The sequence below is a fragment of the Tachysurus fulvidraco genome, chromosome 16 (genome assembly GCF_022655615.1).
Source record: "Tachysurus fulvidraco isolate hzauxx_2018 chromosome 16, HZAU_PFXX_2.0, whole genome shotgun sequence".
In the NCBI taxonomy this organism is placed as follows: Eukaryota; Metazoa; Chordata; class Actinopteri; order Siluriformes; family Bagridae; genus Tachysurus; species Tachysurus fulvidraco.
This window is the reverse complement of record NC_062533.1, coordinates 19,647,788-19,664,630: the sequence shown is the minus strand read 5'-3', so window position 1 is coordinate 19,664,630 and position 16,843 is coordinate 19,647,788. Positions and strand designations below refer to the sequence as shown.

The 16,843-nt window shown below is 39.1% G+C and overlaps 2 long non-coding RNA genes across 2 annotated transcripts; both read left to right on the top strand.

The window, feature by feature from the left end:
* Positions 1-3,420: 3,420 nt before the first annotated feature.
* LOC125138965 lies at positions 3,421-4,270 on the top strand. Its single transcript, XR_007138050.1, has 2 exons — positions 3,421-4,095; positions 4,184-4,270. It is a non-coding gene; the product is annotated as an uncharacterized LOC125138965 (long non-coding RNA).
* A 593-nt stretch (positions 4,271-4,863) lies between these two features.
* On the top strand, positions 4,864-5,884 carry LOC125138973. Its single transcript, XR_007138060.1, has 3 exons — positions 4,864-4,962; positions 5,059-5,096; positions 5,260-5,884. It is a non-coding gene; the product is annotated as an uncharacterized LOC125138973 (long non-coding RNA).
* The last annotated feature ends 10,959 nt before the right edge of the window (positions 5,885-16,843 follow it).

Here is a 16,843-nt window from a genome sequence, read left to right as displayed (position 1 = left end):
TTACATATTGTCTTTCTTGTTTTCTTGTGATCTCGACATAAAAAAAATCAGTTTTCGTAATTGTATAGCGAGAAAAATCACAATAATAAAGTTACAGACATCACAGCCTACTTCTAGACCAGTCTTGGTCTGTGATTTCATTGACATTTTGCTTGTAGTTTTGTATTTTGTCTTTAAAATATTTTTAAAAGAAAAAAGTCTCAGATGTTTCACTGTCATGTAGAGCTGCAATGAATGTACTGAATAAATACTAACTCAACAGTACTGAAAAATAAATTGTTATTCAATACATGATTTAAATGTATCTTTCTTTCTTTCTTTCTTTCTTTCTTTCTTTCTTTCTTTCTTTCTTTCTTTCAATCGATTTATTTATTTCTTTATTTTATATTTAACCTTCTTAATGTAGAATCATGAATACATGTCAGGACATTTGTTTGTATTTTATTTTATGAACATTTCTTAATGCCCTGATAAAGAAAGAATCAACGTTTTACTTTATACCACTTTAAACCACAGAGCTGTTTCCACTAACACTGACACATTCTCTGGTGTGATGGAAACCAGAGCACAAACAGCTCAAACCAAACAGAAGCGTGAGGCCATTAAGGTTTTAACCACATTAAAGGTGATGAAGCTGCCGGACTCGTAGACTGCAGCAACACTCTGTCTAAAGGTTTTGCGAGCATAAGTCAAGATGTGTTTTACAGTTTAATTCTTTAGTAATCACATAGTGTGAGAGCATTCATTAATTAATACCCTTTATTTATTAGACCAGTTATGGAGGACAAGTCCTCATAGACATTTATGCACACTCTAGCAGAGACACAGGTTGTACATCATCTTCATCAAGGAGATTCATCTCTTGTGTCAATTCCTTCTGAACTGTGGATCAGTTGCAGTTTCACCACTTTTTGCTCACTGTTATGCAAAATTGCAGCCATTTTTTCATGTTTTTTCTTCTAAAGTGATGAACAGCACATTTTAGAAGGATGGCATGTCACATGCATCAAAACCTGCAAAAGACAAGTCATTTTGTGCAAGAGGTTTTTAGCCATGGAAACTGCTCCACTGCAGAGACAAAGGACTGACCTTTGGTTTCATGGTTGGCCACCAAAAGTGTGACCTCAGCAGGCCCAGAGTGCTACTGGAGGTGGGGGTGTCAGGTGAACCAGGAAGCCTACTGGTGGACCTGGGGAAGCAGCAGGTAATCATTGACAAACAAATGACCAGGGGGACCATTAGGTTTGGTCGAGTTAGATGCACTGAGGCAGGGGTCAGGAGAGCTCAAACTCCCACTCTGACCTGTCTGAGGCTATGCAGTGCCATGTACAGCAAACTGCAATGAACTGTGTGTTCTGCCACCTTTCTATCATAGTCACCATTAACCTTTAGAGCAATTTGACTACAGTTGGTCTTTTGTGGGATCAGACCACACGGGTTAGCCTTCACTCTTCATGCACATAAACAAGCCTTGGGTGACCATAACTGTGTCAGACCACAAGTGGTAACACCACATTTAGTACTAAGTATTGCATACTAGGGAAATCGCCACAAGATTTGTCATTTTGGAGATGCTTAAAAATTTCTTACTTGCACCTTTGTGTCAGGAAGGACAGCTGACCCAAATGTGAGACAGACGTAAAACTGAACAGTCTTTAATGAGCTTTCAAGCAGATAAACAATCCACAGAAAGAGAACGTTCAAACAGTGTTCAGGAAAACAGTCACAACAAATGGTGGGCAATGGTGTGCACAAAAACAAATTATTATAACTATGGCAGGTAAAACAGCAGTAAAAATACATATTCCAGGCAGAACTCACGAAAAAACGTTGCATGGTTTAAACAGTGGCACATATCGAAGCTCAGGTACAGTGGGGTAAATAGTCCATAGCAAACAAATCCTAAAATACTCCAAACTTGTAAACAGTAGACAGTCTAATCGACAAACAAGGCATCAAAAGTGAGGCTATAGCTGGAAAATGGGAAGAAACCAAGGTCAAAAACAGGCAGAGAAACACAGGACCAAGGTGTGATACTCAAAAACAGAAGAGAGCCGGTGTCCTTAAATAATGCAGAGGGATACAAAATTGCAGTGAGATCCAGAATTGCTCTGTCCAAGATGGCTGTCACTGCAAAAGTGCTTTTCACATGAGGAATTGTACTTTGTTTATTTTTCTGTACATTAGTGTTGGTTTACAGGCTACAAGCAATAAAAAAAGTCAAACTGTAAACCATAGACACCAGGCAAGGGTTTGAACATGATGCAATCAGGCTTGGATATTACACAGCTTGAATGAACAGCACGAATGTGTTACAACTCTATGAAGCCTTTACAAATGTGATATAATAGTCTCATATCCTTTTTCATAAATATGAATCATTTAATAAGTAACTGTATAAAACATGCCCATATTTATTTATTCTAAACCTGTGCACAAAGTGCTATAAAGAGCTAGAAGGATGTCCTTGTAATATTTTACTTTACTTTAAAAAATTGTCCAGTAGAAATAATCCATAGTTTAGAATTAATTTCTGTGTGAAAACAAACCTGGGATTATGAGCCAAAGCTCCTAACAAGCCTAGAAACAGTCATGAGAGTAGACTGAAGTGTTCAAGCTATGTCTGAAAATACTCTTAACACATGTGTAGAAGTGTTACTGGCTGCAGCAGCGATCTCTCTCACACTACGCTGTAGTCTCAGTTTAAATGAAATAGCATTGTGGTTTCTGAGTTTCAGAGGCTGGGTGTTTTAGCCAGCAGCTCACACACACACACTTATTCTGGGTCACGTTAATGGTCTAAATGTCTTTATGTTAGAATCTCAGGACAAAACACAAAAGCTGGAATTCATACATTAAAAATATCTTTAATAAATAACATGTATGTTAAGAGCACTATTCAGACTGAGCTAGAAACCGTGCTCTAACTGTGTAAGGCCTGATATCCAGCCTAAAGGTCTCAACAACAGAGTAAAGTATAAACTGACAATTTTGTAAACATATGAATAATTATGATAAGCCCAAATAAAACACTGAGTCAAGTCAAGTAGCTTTTATTGTCATTTCAAACATATATAGCTGCATGAGTCTATGTGTTTGACAGTTTCACACCTTAATGGCCACATGGTGTTGTTAGTTTGAGATATTTGTGTTCCATCAGTGTGTGTGTGTGTGTGTGTGTGTGTGTGTGTGTGCGCGTTTGTGTTTGTGTGTGTGAGTTTGAGTGTGTGTGTGTGTTTTTTTGTGTTTTGTGTGTGAGTTTGAGTGTGTGTGTGTGTGTGTGAGTTTGAGTGTGTGTGTGTGTGTGTGTGTGAGTGTGTGTGTGTGTGTGTGTGTTTGTGTCAGAAACCATGTCCGACTTTAGAAAGAATACTGATATGGTAGAAAACAACAAGACAACATTTCTGTAACACTGACATATTAAGTGGCAAAAAAATGGTCAAAGGTCAAAATGAAGGCTTTTTTAAATGAATTTGCAGTAATTATAAAAAGCGAGTCAACAGTCAGCAATAAAAACAACAAATATCAGCCAGAGGAAAAGAAAAAGAAAGAACAAAAGAGAACAAGTGAAAAAACACTTTCCTAATGGAACTTTATGGTATCTGAGTAAAGCTCCATCACCAAAGTCAGACCCAGACATGTCCTAGTCCACGCAATCTAAACTGTCCTGTAGCGTAGAATCTAAACTGTACCACCAGCATTGTTTGGTTCTGAGGGCGGGTTTAAGTTTGCACGAGCAGGAGGGAAGCGTGATCTGATTTGAAGACAGGGCGGGGGGTGGGATTTGTAGGCATCCCAGAAGAAGTCCACTATGAACATCGCTGACTCTCTAGTGGTCGAGTTTAATAGCTGTTACTGAGAAACTACATGCTGCTAGATCAGCCAAGCTGTCATCTGTCCTCATCCTACTCGACCTGTCAGCAGCGTTTAACACAAGACTTCAGACTTGGAATTCATCGAGCAGCATGGCAATGATCTGAGTCTGGACCTGGTTTTGTACTGAACACACAAGTTCATTAGATCACTTGGTGTGAACAGGAACGATGATCAGACTCTTTGTCGCTCTTTGTGCTCTTTTTTCTCTCTTCACAGCTGGTGAGTAACTTTCTGAAACTTTAATGTAAAACTATAATATTTTATATTTAACTCATTTACTGACATTAAATATTAAACATTTTTACAGTGAAAACTTCTGACATCAAGGAGATTGACGTGATAACAGTAAAGCGTGGAGAAGATGTAACTATGAAGTGTAACATTAGCAGTGACACAAAGAAAGAGAATGTAGTTTGGTACAGACAGATTTCAGGAAAATTACCTCAGTTTATTGCAAAACCATACAATAAAGAATTGGGCTACAAATTTATTGAAGGATTTAATGATCGTTACAGTATTAGTGTAAATAACAATAAATTTAATCTCAATATTAAAAAAAAAAGAGAAGATGATGAAGGAGAATATTTGTGTGGAGAAATGGAAGTTAATGTAGTGAAGTTCACATCTGGAACACGTCTGCAATTTGAAGGTAAACAGTTTTACTCTGATAACCTGCTAATTCCAGATCAACACTTTAACCAGAATTATGTCTATATGTATTAAATGTTGAATATTTCACTTTATTTATATTAAGTATAATTTCTGTTAATTTGCTACTTTTTTGATTTATCTGTAAATATAAAGACACGACACACAGTAATACACCTGGAACTACAGACGGAGATTCAAAATGCAGCCCAGAAACAAGTAATAATTTGGTTTCCTTTCACTGTCTATAACAGAATGTTCCATAGTGACAACCTCTCACTCTTCATAAATCATACAATATTTATACAAGTTGTAGATTTATACATTGTGTGTATTTTCCAGAACACGACTGGATTAATCCCTTAATAGCCTCCAATATATTCTCTGTTATCGTAATCACACTTCTGCTTGGAGTTTTATATAAAAATCACAGAAAAGGTTTGTTTATTTTTATTTGTTGTTATTTATAAAGTTATTGTATAAAGTTGTTGTATGATGTGAATTTCATCTTTACTTGTGTGTCTTATTGTTCAGATGCTTCATCAAGCAACCATCAAATTCCCACCAATCAGGTAATCCAGTCTTCTATTAACTGGGATTCTGTTCTGTTAAATAAATCCACATCTGAATGCACAGAGAATTTTAATAGACATCTATTCACCTAAATATCAGTGTAGTCATTATTTTAGTCGTTTAATCCGCTCTGATTAATAAACAGCTCTTGTTCTTCATCAGACTGCTGCTGCTGATGATGTCTTGAACTATGCAGCTGTGAGCTTTGCTAAAAAACCTTCATCCTCCAGAACATCCAGAGCCAAAAATACCCATGAAGACGTTTACGCTCAAGTTAAAATAAAATAGAGAAATCATATTTTTTACTTTTGTGTACTTTTAATGAGGCCTTCTTCAGGTTTCCTCAGCATTTTTTTTAAATAGTGCAGATGATATTTAATGTAAATATATACATATATATTATTTGTTTGATTTAGAAGGTTAAATTGTTAAGAAAAAGTTCTTGGTGCACAATTTATTTAAACTTTTATTTCTGTTTTAACTAAAACATTAACTTTTCCATAAATATTAAGAGCCTGTAAGTGAAAGAGGGCTGAATATAAAGATTCCAACATTACTGATGAGATGTGGCTGTTTAACCTGAAATTAAATTTCAGACACTGAACATTAAATCAGATTAAAAATGTATGTTGAGACCGATGATGTGCCAAGAAGTGCTTTATTTTAAATGTTTTCAGACTATTTACATTAACAAATTTTACAAATACCACAGTGTATTTTTTGTGTTCATATTTAAGCTAATTTTAGCAACATGTTCATTCCCACAGATGTCTCTAAATGACTTCACTGGTTGTATTAAAATCTCTGTTTAGTAAAGAATTAATAAACAAATCTTACAGTTCAGTCCACAGTTGCCTTGTGACATCATTTATAGCCAAAAAACACAGAATAATCTCTGGTTCCTATTTTAAGCACTAAACAATTTTAGCAGGTTTGTTGTTTCTATTAACTTTCCCATGTATCGTCTAGTGTGAGATGATCTCAAACTAAACACCAGCATGAGGACAGTGTGGTTTTTTTTTTACCACGTCAAAGGTGTTAAAGTTCAGCAACAGTTTGTGTGCAAGTTTTGCATTAAAACGAATTCAACCTTTATATTTTATAGATATGGTTAACATTTTTTTGTCCCCAGTGTCACAGCACAAAAATAGAAACCTCAGGTAATAGTGGAGCATGTGAAAAGGATTTAACAACCAAACCATGAGATGCTAGCTTGCCAAGTGACGCACAAACTGAGCTGTGATCTTGGGGATCTGAAGGGAGATACATAGTTTGAAGGAGATGAAGTTACCTGCTGAACCGGAGTTGAGGAGAGCTGAAATAGAAATAGAGTGATGGAGAAAAGATATAACACTTGAGTTTGTATGACTGTACTGTCGGAGAGTTTTGTTGCCACAACAAATCTGCCCATTGGAGGGCCTTTCCTTGGAAATGTGAAATCTTGCTTACGGTACTAGGTCACACGCTACAGACCAAGGTAAGCAAAATAGAGTGCGGTCTATTGAAGTCCATGAACATTTCAATTCAATTCAATTCAAGTTTATTTGTATAGCGCTTTTTACAATAGACATTGTCTCAAAGCAGCTTTACAGAACATAAACATAGAGCAGAAGGTAAACATAATTAATGATAAAGGAAATAACGAATAATAAAAGAAATAAGAATTAACAGAATAAAAATTCTAGATTATTATTAGATGTATATAGTTCACAGTGTGTATGTATTTATTCCCCTATGAGCAAGTCTGAGGTGACTCAGGCAGCAGTGGCAAGGAAAAACTCCCTTAAATTGGTAAAGGAAGAAACCTTGAGAGGAACCGGACTCAAGGGGGAACCCATCCTCATATGGGTGACACTGGGGGTGTGATTGTAATATACAGTCAGTTAAATGTTGTATTGGTGTGAGGTTTAAGGACTTCTGATCTTCTGAGTACCACAGAGTCTAACTGGAGATGTCTCAGGATTCTTAGAGTCGGCCTCGGCTCAGTGGATGTCCAAAGGCTTCGTCCCACAGAGGACGATGGGAGCTGGTACAGTGTCTGGATGCCTCGGGATGGGTACAAAGAGAGAAGCAGTGGAAAGGGATTAACATATCTGCTGTTCATAAAAATGTGCTGGTCTGATGTACTGGTGCATGATATTATGGGATGTATTATGTGTACGCCTGACTGAAGAGATGAGTTTTTAATCTACATTTAAACTGGGAAAGTGTGTCTGAGCCCCGAACACTATCAGGAAGACTATTCCAAAGTTTGGGAGCTAAATAAGAAAACGCTCTACCACCTTTAGTAGACTTAGATATTCTGGGAACTACCAGAAGTCCTGAGTTTTGTGATCTCAGAGAGCGTGAAGGATTGTAACGTGTTAGCAGACTAGTTAGATACATGGGAGCTAAACCATTAAGAGCCTTGTACGTAAGTAGCAGCAGTTTGTAGTCAATTCTATACCTAACAGGTAGCCAGTGTAGAGATGATAAAATTGGGGTTATATGGTCATACATTCTTGTCCTAGTGAGAACTCTGGCAGCTGCATTTTGGACTAACTGTAACCTATTTATTAAAGATGCAGGACAACCACCTAGTAATGCATTACAATAGTCCAGTCTAGAGGTCATGAACGCATGAACTAGCTTCTCAGCATCAGATACAGACAGGATGTTTCTCAGCTTGGCAATGTTTCTAAGGTGGAAGAAGGCTGTTTTGGTAGTATGGGCGATATGATTTTTAAAAGACAAGTTACTGTCTAGTATAACACCGAGGTCTTTCACTGTCGAGCTACTTGTAACAGTACATCCCTCTAAATGGGAGTTAAGTTGTGAGAGTTTATGTGCACTGGTTTTTGGACCTATGAGTAGTATTTCAGTCTTATCGGAGTTTAACAATAGAAAGTTGCAGCTCATCCAGTCTTTTATCTCTCTAAGGCACCGAGTTAATTTGGACACTGTGGCTATTTCATCTGGTTTTGATGAGATATATAACTGTGTGTCATCAGCATAACAATGGAAACTAATCCCATGTCTTCTAATAATGTTCCCTAATGGAAGCATGTATATAGAGAAAAGCAGAGGTCCTAGAACTGATCCTTGAGGGACCCCATAATTAACTGGTAGTAAACTGGAGGATTCACCATTTAATTCTACAAAATGGTATCGGTCAGACAGGTAGGATCTAAACCAGCTTAAAGCCTGACCATGAATACCTGTGTAATATTGTAAGCGATCTAGAAGAATGTTGTGATCTATAGTGTCGAATGCAGCACTAAGGTCAAGTAGAACTAATAGTGACATACAGTCTTGGTCCGAAGCTAAGAACAAGTCGTTTGTAACTTTAACAAGTGCAGTTTCTGTGCTATGATGGGGCCTGAAACCTGACTGAAACTCTTCAAGGATGTTGCTCTCCTGTAAGAAGGAGCTCAGTTGAACAGACACAACCTTTTCAAGTATTTTAGACATAAACGGGAGGTGTGAGATAGGTCTGTAATTTGATAGTTCATTAGGGTCTAAGTTAGGTTTTTTGATGAGTGGCCTAATAACTGCCAACTTAAAAGACTTCGGGACGTAACCTAAAGATAACGAGGAGTTAATGATATTAAGAAGAGGCTCACCAGCTTTATGTAACACTTCTTTCAGTAGTTTAGTTGGGATGGGGTCTAGTGAACATGTTGTTGGTTTAGCTGTAGTAATAAGTTTATCTAACTCTTCCTGTCCTGTACTTGTAAAGCTGTGTAAAGCCTTAGGTGAGATTGTGTCACTGGTTGCTCTCATATGTTGGGCGTCACCTATTTTATTCCTGATACTTTCGATTTTATCAGTGAAGAATCTCATAAAGTCCTCACTACTGAAATGTGATGGAATAGTGTGTTCAGATTTCTGATTTTTTGTTAAACTAGCCACTGTGCTAAATAAAAACCTGGGATTGTTCTGGTTATTTTCTATGAGTTTGCTCAGGTGCTCAGCCCTAGCAGCTTTTAGAGCCTGTCTATAGCTGGACATACTGTCCTTATACGCAATTCTAAACACCTCTAATTTAGTTTTTCTCCATTTCCGTTCGAGGTTACGGGTTTCTCTCTTGAGGGTATGAGTGTGACTATTATACCATGGTGCAAGTGTTTTATCTCTAACCTTCTGTAATCTGACTGGGGCAACAGTGTCTAATGTGCTAGTGAATATAGCGTCTATGCTGTTAGTCATTGCATCTAGGTCGTTTGAGTTTGAGGGTACATTAAGAAGTCCAGACAGATCAGGCAGGTTATTTGTGAATCTGTCTTTGGTGGTCGGAATAATGGTTCTACCGAGTCGATAACGTGGTGAGACACAGTTAGTCTGTTCTATAGGTAGTGTGTACATTATAAGGTAATGGTCTGTGATGTCATCACTTTGGGGTATGATATCTATATCAGTGACTTCTATTCTGTGAGATATTATTAAATCTAGTGTGTGGTTACGTCGGTGAGTTGCACTAGTGATGTTTTGTTTGAGCCCAAGTGAGTTTAGTAACATATATATAACATGAACATATATAATAGAACATATATAATAACATATATAATATGTTATTAAGAACATATATAATAGGGAAGAAAGTAGAAAGCACCAAAACGTTGCAACACACAAACACACATGCAGGGGATATAATAACTGAATTCTTAACTTGAGGAAGTATATATATGTATATAGGAGCAAATCCTGTCCAAAAGTGAGCATGAAGGAAGGGTAGCCGACTGCTGCGAGACAAATGGGAGTCTGGAGCTTGAATGACTGCAGAGAAAATCACATTAGTACATACGAGACCAGACACTGAGTGAGTGACTGAGAGTGGCTTATATAGGGGGGGTGTCGATTGGTGAATGCGGAATAGGTGGTGCTGATTAGTACTCAGGTGGATGTGAATGCTGGTGAGTGAGGGAAGGACCTGGTTACTCTGTGACATGTGGCTGTTTAACCTGAAATTATATTTCAGACACTGAACATTGAATCAGATTAAAATGTTTGTTTAGGTCCTTTATTTTAAATGATTTTTAGAGTATTTTAAATTTATTAACAAATTACACAAATACCACAGTGTGACCATTTTATGTGTTTCTATTTAAAAACATTAACACAAAATATGTTCATTGTGTAGGGCACAAAACAACAGCACTGAGTCAGGAAGTCAGAAACTGAAACGGGAAGCACCTGCCCTCAGGACAATCCAATGCTGCTCGGACCAATCAGACGCTATACTACAGAACTCTTTTGATCACGTGGACTGGGACATGTTCCGGGCAGCGTCTGATGATGACGACATAGAGGCTACCCCAACTGAAAACCGTGATTAATAGTGATGTTCAAGCGGCCTTGTCAGCGCGGACATCTGCTTTTAAATCCGGGAATCCTGATGATCGCAAACAAGCCAGCTACGATCTCAGGAAAACCATCAAAGCTGCAAAAAGGCAATATAAAAACAAAGTTGAAGAACAATTCAACACCAATGATGCAAGAAGCTTGTGGCAAGGCATCAACAACATCACAGACTTTAAAGGGAACAAACCAGCGACTGTGAACATTGCTGCCTCTCTACCGGATGAGCTAAATAACTTTTACGCTCGTTTCAAGGCTCACAACCCCACCCACACAGAGCTGCTGCAGAAGATGTGAGTGCACTCTCCGTCTCTGTCACGGATGTAACCCCATCCTTTCGATGAGTAAACATCCGCAAGGCTGCGGGTCCTGATGGCATCCCAGGCCGTGTGCTCCGAACATGCACATCCCAACTAGCCGGTGTGTTCACAGACATTTTCAACCTCTCCCTTTGTCTGTCTGTGGTTCCATCGTCCTTCAAAAAATCCACCATTTTGCCCATACCAAAGAAAAATAAAATGCCTAAATGACTGGAGACCAGTTGCTCTCACACCCATCTTCAGCAAGTGCTTTGAGAGACTCATCAGAGAAACAATTTGCATATCGTAGCAACCCTTCCACAGACGATGCTATCACTTTCACCCTTCATACTGCTTTCTCCCACCTGGAAAATAAGAACACCTATGTGAGAATGCTGTTTGTGGACTACAGCTCCGCATTTAACACTATAGTGCCTGCCACACTTGTTGTGAAGCTCCAGACTCTGGGACTAAACAGATCTCTGTGCAGCTGGATTCTGTATTTCCTGACAGGCAGGAGTCAGGTGGTAAGAATGGGCAGCAATACTTCATCCCCGCTGATCCTCAACACTGGTGCTCCTCAGGGCTGTGTTCTCAGGCCACTCCTGTACTCCCTGTACACACACGACTGTGCAGCCACACATAGCTCCAAAGTCATCGTCAAATTCGCTGATGACACAACGGTGATAGGCCGATCGCTGACAACGATGAGACGGCCTACAGTAAAGAGGTGAGCACCCTGACTACATGGTGTCAGGAGAACCACCTCTCACTCAACATTGACAAGACCAAGGAGCTGGTGGTGGATTTCAGGAGACAGAGGATTAAATACAAACACATCACCATCAACAAGACACCTGTGGAGCGTGTGAGCAGCTTTAAGTTTCTCGGTGTCAACATCAGCGAGGATCTCACCTGGGCCATACAGAAGAAAGCACATCAACGCCTCTTCTTCCTGAGAGGGCTGAGGAACTTTGGAATGAGCCCCAGCATCTTCAGAACATGCTACACCTGCACTATAGAGAGCATCCTGATGGGCTGCATCACTGCCTGGTTTGGAAACAGCACCGCTAACTGCAAACTGCCAGCCACATTGTAGGAGGTGAGCTTCCCTCCCTCCAGGATATCTACACAAGGCGATGTATAAGAAAGGCCTGAAGGATCATCAGTGACACCAGCCACCCGTCCCACAGACTGCTCTCTCTGCTCCCCTCAGGAAGACATCTCCACAGCATCCGATCCCGCACCAGTCGACTGAGGGATAGCTTTTTCCCTCAGGCTATCAGACAGTCACAACTAATTCACCCTACAGCATACTTTACAATATGGTATGCCACACACTGCACCTTAACTTCGGACTATCCACTGGACTATACACTAACACTGCACTAGACACACTGGACTTTACATACACACTGCATTCAATGCCATAATCCATCTGCTACCACTAGATACCATCTGATGCACACTTCTGTACCTGTACAATCTGTTTTGCACGTTATAGTATTTTATATATAATATATTTACATATATTTACACATATACATATATAAATGCATACTGAATATAATGTGTAGTGCTACTGAAAGGAGGCCCAATAGCACACTGTGTGTACTGACACGTATGAGCATATTGCACATGTTCATTTGCTGATTCCATTATCTGTTTGTTAATTGTACATATTGTACACACATTGTGCCAGCTATATACAGTATATGAGCATACTGCACATTTCACCTGTTGAATTCATTGTGTTTGTTAATTGTACATATTGTACACACACATTGCACTATAAAAAAAACTATATGTATGAGCAAATTGCACATTTTCACTTGTCAACTCATTACCTATATATTTATCAGTATATCTGTACAACTGTTCTGCAATTTCTGGAGTTTGCTCCTAAGAATTTCACTCACCAAGGCACATGTGCTGTGGTGATGTGACAATAAAAGTGACTTTACTTGACACATGAAAACAATGCCGGTAGGGCAATTTATTCAGTGTAGGGGCAATGGGGAGTGGGGGAGTGAGTGAATGGTGATCTGACTGCCTCAGGCTGGTGTCGTTCATGCCAGCATGAAGAACCACAGCTCCGGTTTGCTTGCTCAGGATCCCAGGTACCTGTGCAGCGACATCAAGAACACGAGCACTAGGTAAATAGCGAATGTGTACATTACCTTTAGCTGCAGAAAATATTACAAGTGGTGTCATAGGACATATGTAGGCGATGTTGTAGGCCAGATGTAAAGAAGAAAAGATGTTTATTGTAATCATAAACTTAGTAAAAGTAACCAGACTCAGTGCTGTCAGGCCTCGTCAGTCTGACCTCTCTGATCAACAATGTGTGAGGAAGTGAAAATCAAGAGTTCAGCTGAAACAGGCGTCATGTAGGGAGAAGGGCGAGACAGCTGACTCAGGCGACCAGATGGACAGACCGGCTGAATCTGAGATTGAGGGTCTAAGGGGAACCTGACCTTTAGTGGAAATAGAGAAACTAAGGCTTAAAAAATGCATGTGCGTGCAAGCCCAGTCTGGACAGGGACAGACTGAGATCATAACAATGTTCAGCTCATAGGTTTAGTAAGCTTAAGGACTCTTAACATAGAACTCCACTTATATACAAAGCAACATTATAAGAGCAAGGGCTTAGCAAAAACAGCAATACAACATAACCAATATAATCAAGAACTTTTATCATAATTCAAACTCATAAAGCTAACATATAATCAATCAATTATATAATAATTGTATATATATACAGTATTTTCCACACTATAAGGTGCACCTAAAAGCCCTAAATTTTCTCAAAAATCGGACGTGCGCCTAATAATCCAGTGCGCCTTATGTATGGGTTAAGTACAGAAATAGACCCATAATTGAGACTGTGCCTTATAGTGCGGAAAATACTGTATATATATTTGTTATGCTCACGTGTCCATCTGGGTGGGCTCTGTGAATGAGGAAGGGGTCTAGAATGAAAGACCTGCGTTCACTCCTCCAGCCTGGATCTCTCCCAGTTCACCAAGTACCGCACTATTTGTCTCCTGCAAAGAACATTAGAAATATGTTTGTGTAGCGCTTTTTACAATTGATATTGTCTCAAAGCAGCTTTACAGAACATAAACATAGAACAAAAGATCTGCAAATGATCTAATGTTCAGAAGCCCAAACTTTAGGAACTGTTTTTGTTTGTTTCTTTGGTATTTTTCTGGTGTAATTACGAAAAGATTATTTAGAGAACTTCGGGGAACAGACACAGTTTCTATAGGATGAGCTATACAGTATGTGCATTTGTGTCAATGTGATGAGATGAAGTATGGCTATTGAAATTTAGATTTAAATCGTAGTTTACCAGTCAGAAGGTTTTCAGCGCCCTGGAGATGTGATGCGAGAGGATCTCCACTCCAACTCTGCTGGGGTGCAGACCATCGTCACAGAAATGCCTAGGACGCTCCCAGAAACATTCCAGTTATCAATAAAGAGTAAATTCTGAGCCTGACACCATGACTGTAACCATCTGTTTAAAGTAAATAGCCTCTTCAGGACCTCCGACTGCCTTAGGCTGGTGTCGTTTGTGGTGGCGTGAAGAACCACAGCTCCGGTGTTCCTGCTCACGATCCCAGGTACCTGTGCAGCGACATCAAGAACACGAGCACTAGGTAAGCAGTGAGTGCGAGCCTTACCTTTAGCCACAGCAGCACGGACGTGGTGAACAATGGAGTCTCCGATGATCACAGCGTTGCGTTCCGTTGGGTGAAGCAGTTCAGGATGGGGATCTTGAAGAGCGGTGGAGGCGGAGGGGTAGAGGTCTTCGAACGGGGCCCAGCTCGCAACTTCCGCTGCTGCTGCCTGGGCCTGGACATAGAAATACATGGAGTAGAGGTGGAGGGAGGACTTATTTTCACATCGGGAATTTACCTGAGACAGGTGAGCGACTGACCGGGAAGCTTCCAGCAAGGCTTTCCGCTCCCTATGCAAAATGCATATCTTAATGTTAGTTTAATGTAAAAAAAAAAAAAAAAAAAACATGAAATTGTTTATAATGTAGTGAAATAAATATTACTATAGTGAAATAAAATAAATTCTCATGAATGAAAGACAAACACAAATGTAGCCGTCTCACCAATAAATGTGGCTCAAATGTGAGAATTAAGTCTAGGGAAATCAACAATAACCTGGTGAGAGACACATTTCTAAATTATACCATTAATCACATTAATCCTATTAATCACAACACCCAGATCTCAGATATTCACTTGATTTTTTGTGTTTACCTTTAAATTGGAAATGACAAATATTCAAAAAAAGAAAAAAACAATTTTACAATGAACTCAACAAATGTATTTATTTTTTCTCAGAACTATTTTGTCTTGGTGTACTCTTTTCTTTTGTGTGTTCCTTTAAATGGTCAAATAATGAAATTTGCAGAGTCACTCACAACAACAGTAGATCTCAATAACTGTAACCCCAAATAAAATGAAGAAAGAAAAAAACAATTGTCCTGTACTCTCAAATTTTACCCAGCTGGGATTTTCAATACACAGATGGTGCACTAGTTGGAGCTTTTTTTCATGCCAGGCCAATGTACTCACTAATGAGAGGAAAAATGAAATTCCAATTACAGAATGACAACCTCCAATCCTCACATTCAGACGAGATGACAAACAGCATCCGGGACATTTTCCATGACGACGATGAAAGGACCCGCAATGAACTCCTCCCTCCTTGAACGGGTTTGATGCATCCGCGAGATTCAACACAGAACTCCCGATTTTGACTCGTCGGATTCAATTTCTTAAGCACACTAAGCACGGATTTGACAAACTTTCTTCGGTAGCTCTGACTCACGAGTTGAAATGCGCGCGGCCTGTCGCCGAATTCTGTCGAACTCCAAAAGTTACACACACAAATCTTCACAGATAAGTTGTCACTCAGAATGTCCGTGAGCCTTGGCTAATGTCAGTTTTTCTCCAAACCGACCAATTTTCCATGTCAAACTCAACTTTTTCCCGCGCAATATTCTCACTCCCCCGTATCCTTTTTTCTCTAACCCCTCCCCTTGAATTTGAGAGGTCAAAGTCCACATCTCTCATGGGACAGAAAAGAAATGATGTTTTCAGTAAACACAATATAATGCAGTTTTTTTTTTCAATATTTTACATACACACATTTGAAAATTCCTTTAAAAATATGACTAAGAAAAGAAAATAATAACATAAATAAAAACATTTGTCAGGTGTGCATTATGTCAGACACAAAACACACACAAAATAAAACAGTTAAAGATTCAGAAATCCAAAGATTTGTTCAGGGTTCTACACAAAATATCCTAATTATTTTTATATTATATTATTTTTATAATTTTTATTATTATTATCACACTAAAAGTCAAACTGGACAAATTGTAAGAAATTGTTCAGTTAAAACTCTCTGAGAACAAAATCACCTCATGGATCAGAAACATACGCTGATGTAGCTCAATGTAGATAAATTCACATGGAGCTGAAATGTAGTTAACTTTAAACAGAAAGCTGTTCTACAAACTCTAAAATCCTACTGTAATCAGACACTTTAGAAATGTTGATGCTGAGAGCAAATTGTCCCGCTTTTGAACAAAAAGATCTTATTGTATGAATATAAAATAATAAATCTGTGTTCAGTGAGACATGAAGTTAAAGAGATGTTTCCTTTCCAGACAGTAATGATGGCTGAAATCGCTGCACTGCTCTTCAAGGGCTACGGCTTTCTGTGTCAGCGTACTACTCCGGAGCTCCAGTTTGCGGCGCTCACCCCCTATTACCTCCTAACGCTTGCTGATATTCTGAGGCGAAAGGTGAGTGGATCAGAGTCACTGATTCTGTGTGTACTGTTCTGTGTGTACTGTTCTGTGTGTACTGTTCTGCGTGTACTGTTCTGCGTGTACTGTTCTGCGTGTACTGTTCTGCGTGTACTGTTCTGCGTGTACTGTTCTGCGTGTACTGTTCTGTGTGTACTGTTCTGTGTGTACTGTTCTGTGTGCACTGTTCTGTGTGCACTGTTCTGTGTGTACTGTTCTGTGTGTACTGTGTTGGTCAGTATCATGTGGACCAACATGAGCTTTTCTACTC